Here is a 5,000-nt window from a genome sequence, read left to right as displayed (position 1 = left end):
TGAAATAATGGAAAAAAAAAAAAGTTAAAGTTTCCAGTCGGGACTATGTGGAGCGAAAAAAACCCGGACTTTTTTGGCTCCGTCAGAAACTAAGTAAAAGTCGGAATATGTGAAGGAAAGCTCAGAAAATGCCTGGGCTTTTTTAGATCGCTTCGATAAATTTTTTTTTAGCTCACATCACTGGGCCACCAGGTCGCAGATTTCAGAAACCTGGTTTTCGGAAACAGAGATCTCCAGGACAGGGCCCCGAGCTTCGGGGGGAGCGTTCCCCAGCTGGACCTAAGCATAGTGGGCCAGGCCCCGGGCGGAAAGACGCTCCTGGAGCCGAGATACAGGGGTGGCTCCCCGCGCGACTTACCCGATTTCGGAGCACTATTTTCGGACAGTGATGGCAGAGCAGTGGGTGTACTGGATGGAGGAAAATAACAGCTCCAGAGAGCGGCAGAGACCAGACCATGACCCAGAACGGCACACTGTTCCCGGACAGTGATGGCAGAACGGCAGGTGTACCGCATGGATGAATAAAGAGTTCCAGAGAGCGTGATATCCCAGACCATGACCCAGAACGGCACACTGTTCCCGGACAGTGATGGCAGACCAGCAGGTGTACCGCATGGATGAATACAGAGCTCCAGAGAGCGGCAGAACCCAGACCAAGTCCCAGAACGGCACACTGTTCCCGGACAGTGATGGCAGAACGGCAGGTGTACCGCATGGATGAATAAAGAGCTCCAGAGAGCGGCAGAGACCAGACCATGACCCAGAACGGCACACTATTCCCGGACAGTGATGGCAGAACAGCAGGTGTACCGCATGGATGAATAAAGAGTTCCAGAGAGCGGCAGAACCCAGACCAAGTCCCAGAAAGACACACTATTCCCGGACAGTGATGGCAGAACAGCAGGTGTACCGCATGGATGAATAAAGAGTTCCAGAGAGCGGCAGAGACCAGACCAAGTCCCAGAAAGACACACTATTCCCGGACAGTGATGGCAGAACAGCAGGTGTACCGCATGGATGAAATAAACAGTTCCAGAGAGCTTGAGATCCCGGCTGATATCCGATGAAGAAGCGCTATTGTCGGACACTGATGGCAGAACAGCAGGTGCAGTGGATGGATGAATTAAACTGTTCCAGAGAGCGTGAGATCCCGGCTGATATCCGATGAAGAAGCACTGTTCTCGGACACTGATGGCAGAACAGCAGGTGCACTGGATGGATGAATACACAGTTCCAGACAGCGGGAGATCCCTGACCATGTCCCAGTACGGGACACTATTCTCGGATGCTGATGTCAGAACAGCAGGTGCAGTGGATGGATGAAATAAACAGTTCCAGAGAGCGTGAGATCCCGGCTGATATCCCATGAAGAAGCACTGTTCACGGACACTGATGGCAGAACAGCAGGTGCAGTGGATGGATGAATACACAGTTCCAGACAGCGGGAGATCCCTGACCATGTCCCAGTACGGGACACTATTCTCGGATGCTGATGTCAGAACAGCAGGTGCAGTGGATGAAGAAAATAAACAGAACATAGTTCCAGAGAGCGGGATATGCCAGACCATGTCCCAGTACGGGACACTATTCTCGGATGCTGATGTCAGAACAGCAGGTGCAGTGGATGGATGAAATAAACAGTTCCATAGAGCGGGAGATCCCAGACCATGTCCCAGAACGGCACACTATTCTCGGATGCTGATGTCAGAACAGCAGGTGTAACACATGGATGAATACAGAGTTCCAGAGAGCGGCAGAACCCAGACCATGTCCCAGTACGGGACACTATTCTCGGATGCTGATGTCAGAACAGCAGGTGCAGTGGATGGATGAAATAAACAGTTCCATGGAGCGGTATTTCCCGACAGATATCCGACGACGAAGGACCATTTGGGACGCTTTGCAGGAAGGGTCGGTCTCCTGGATGAAAAGGACTTTAATTTTCTGACTTAAAATACGAAGTTAAAGTTTCCAGTCGGGACGATAAGGAGGGCAAAAAAACCCGGACTTTTTTGGCTCCGTCAGAAACTAAGTAAAAGTCGGACTATGTGAAGGAAAGCTCAGAAAATGCCTGGAGAATTTTGAGCGGACCGGAAAAAAAAAGTTCCGGCCGACATCACTGGGCCACCAGGTCGCAGATTCCTGAAACCCGGTTTTTAGAAACATAGGCCTCCAGTCGTGAAGACCGGCGTTTGTGCGGTTCGGATCCGACTCAGACCTCAGTATTTTCGGACACCCTCGGACAGTGGCGGGGGTGGAAGAACCGGAGCCTCATGCAGAACTGGCTGTCGGGTTAGGGTTAGGGGTTAGGGGTGAAAGGGTTGGGACAGCGGTCCGAAGACCACTGTCGGTGCACGGTCCATCAAACCGGACAGGTCCCGCAGTCCCGAACATCCACGCAGCCTCCTGTTGTCCTCCGTCTCCAGCCTCCAGTTTTCTATTATTAAACTGTTATTTATTTGTTAAAAGTAAACACGAAGCCGTCACCTTCATCAGCAGCCGTCCGTGTTGCGGTTTAGCTGACGCTGCACCTGGAGCGGTCTCAGCGGCGTGGCTCGGTTAGCAGGTCATCGTGTGTGCGTCGTCTCTCTCCTCTCTCCGGTCCCCTTGCTTCGATGTTATTGCATCGTCATACGTCGTGCCGCATTCGCATTCGCCTCATGTTGTGCGTAGTACGCCTCAATGTCTATGGACTCGCTAGCGGGCTGTGCTAGGATAGCCTCAGTTAGCTTATGGGCCCGCTTAGCATTAGCATTTAGCTCCAGCATGACTTAGCTTTTAGCAAAAAAAACGGAGAAAGGATTGTTCTTTGCCGTTTATTTTTCTTGAGCCCGACAAAACATGAGAATCGTCTTACTGTACATCCAACGTTTCGACCAGGTTTAGGTCTTCTTCAGGGACAATAAACAGCAGTTAGCGGCTACATAACGGGAGCCAAGGACGGGGAGATGTTACTCCACCAACGGTCCAGGAGAGAGAGAGAGAAGAAGAAGCGGAGCCAATGATAATAGAGCTGGGTATGACGACATCCGGTCACCTTCCGGTGTCTCATCTAAAAACACCCTGATAGATACAAACCACTGAAGAATGGGTCCATTGCCCTTCAATGTTGCCTTCAAGCATAAAGTCATCCCTATTGGCGTTATCAATACAGTGCATTATAATAATTATACATTTGTCATACCTTCACCAGAGTTGCAAACATTACTAGGAATCAAATTGTGCTTCATTTTGAGCTACGTCCTGTTTATAAATATGCATAACATTCTGGGAGTTAACTTTGTCTCTTAAATAATTGCAAACAGTATTGTACACACAGATGAAGAATCCTAATAGCAGGAATACATATTAAAGTAGGAAATAGTCCATGTTAGTGGATTGCAGGTGAGTCACTGTGGTTGTGATTAGGGCTTAAAACCTCTGTGGTTAGGCTTAGGGACAGGAACATCGGGGACCGCACAGACGTCCAGCGAAGACAGGACCCAGACCGGCGAGGCACTGGCTGGTTAGGGGTGAAAGGGTTGGGACAGCGGTCCGAAGACCACTGTCGGTGCACGGTCCATCAAACCGGACAGGTCCCGCAGTCCCGAACATCCACGCAGCCTCCTGTTGTCCTCCGTCTCCAGCCTCCAGTTTTCTATTATTAAACTGTTATTTATTTGTTAAAAGTAAACACGAAGCCGTCACCTTCATCAGCAGCCGTCCGTGTTGCGGTTTAGCTGACGCTGCACCTGGAGCGGTCTCAGCGGCGTGGCTCGGTTAGCAGGTCATCGTGTGTGCGTCGTCTCTCTCCTCTCTCCGGTCCCCTTGCTTCGATGTTATTGCATCGTCATACGTCGTGCCGCATTCGCATTCGCCTCATGTTGTGCGTAGTACGCCTCAATGTCTATGGACTCGCTAGCGGGCTGTGCTAGGATAGCCTCAGTTAGCTTATGGGCCCGCTTAGCATTAGCATTTAGCTCCAGCATGACTTAGCTTTTAGCAAAAAAAACGGAGAAAGGATTGTTCTTTGCCGTTTATTTTTCTTGAGCCCGACAAAACATGAGAATCGTCTTACTGTACATCCAACGTTTCGACCAGGTTTAGGTCTTCTTCAGGGACAATAAACAGCAGTTAGCGGCTACATAACGGGAGCCAAGGACGGGGAGATGTTACTCCACCAACGGTCCAGGAGAGAGAGAGAGAAGAAGAAGCGGAGCCAATGATAATAGAGCTGGGTATGACGACATCCGGTCACCTTCCGGTGTCTCATCTAAAAACACCCTGATAGATACAAACCACTGAAGAATGGGTCCATTGCCCTTCAATGTTGCCTTCAAGCATAAAGTCATCCCTATTGGCGTTATCAATACAGTGCATTATAATAATTATACATTTGTCATACCTTCACCAGAGTTGCAAACATTACTAGGAATCAAATTGTGCTTCATTTTGAGCTACGTCCTGTTTATAAATATGCATAACATTCTGGGAGTTAACTTTGTCTCTTAAATAATTGCAAACAGTATTGTACACACAGATGAAGAATCCTAATAGCAGGAATACATATTAAAGTAGGAAATAGTCCATGTTAGTGGATTGCAGGTGAGTCACTGTGGTTGTGATTAGGGCTTAAAACCTCTGTGGTTAGGCTTAGGGACAGGAACATCGGGGACCGCACAGACGTCCAGCGAAGACAGGACCCAGACCGGCGAGGCACTGGCTGGTTAGGGGTTAGGGTTAGGGTTAGGGTTAGGGTTAGGGTTAGGGTTAGGGGTGAAAGGGTTGGGACAGCGGTCCGAAGACCACTGGGGGTTAGGGTTAGGGGTTAGGGTTAGGGTTAGGGTTAGGGTTAGGGTTAGGGTTAGGGTTAGGGTTAGGGTTAGGGTTAGGGTTAGGGTTAGGGTTAGGGTTAGGGTTAGGGTTAGGGTTAGGGTTAGGGTTAGGGTTAGGGTTAGGGTTAGGGTTAGGGTTAGGGTTAGGGTTAGGGTTAGGGTTAGGGTTAGGGTTAGGGTTAGGGT

Source organism: Gasterosteus aculeatus, unplaced genomic scaffold (genome assembly GCF_964276395.1).
Source record: "Gasterosteus aculeatus unplaced genomic scaffold, fGasAcu3.hap1.1 HAP1_SCAFFOLD_85, whole genome shotgun sequence".
Classification (NCBI taxonomy): domain Eukaryota; kingdom Metazoa; phylum Chordata; class Actinopteri; order Perciformes; family Gasterosteidae; genus Gasterosteus; species Gasterosteus aculeatus.
Note: the sequence above shows the minus strand (reverse complement) of the source record.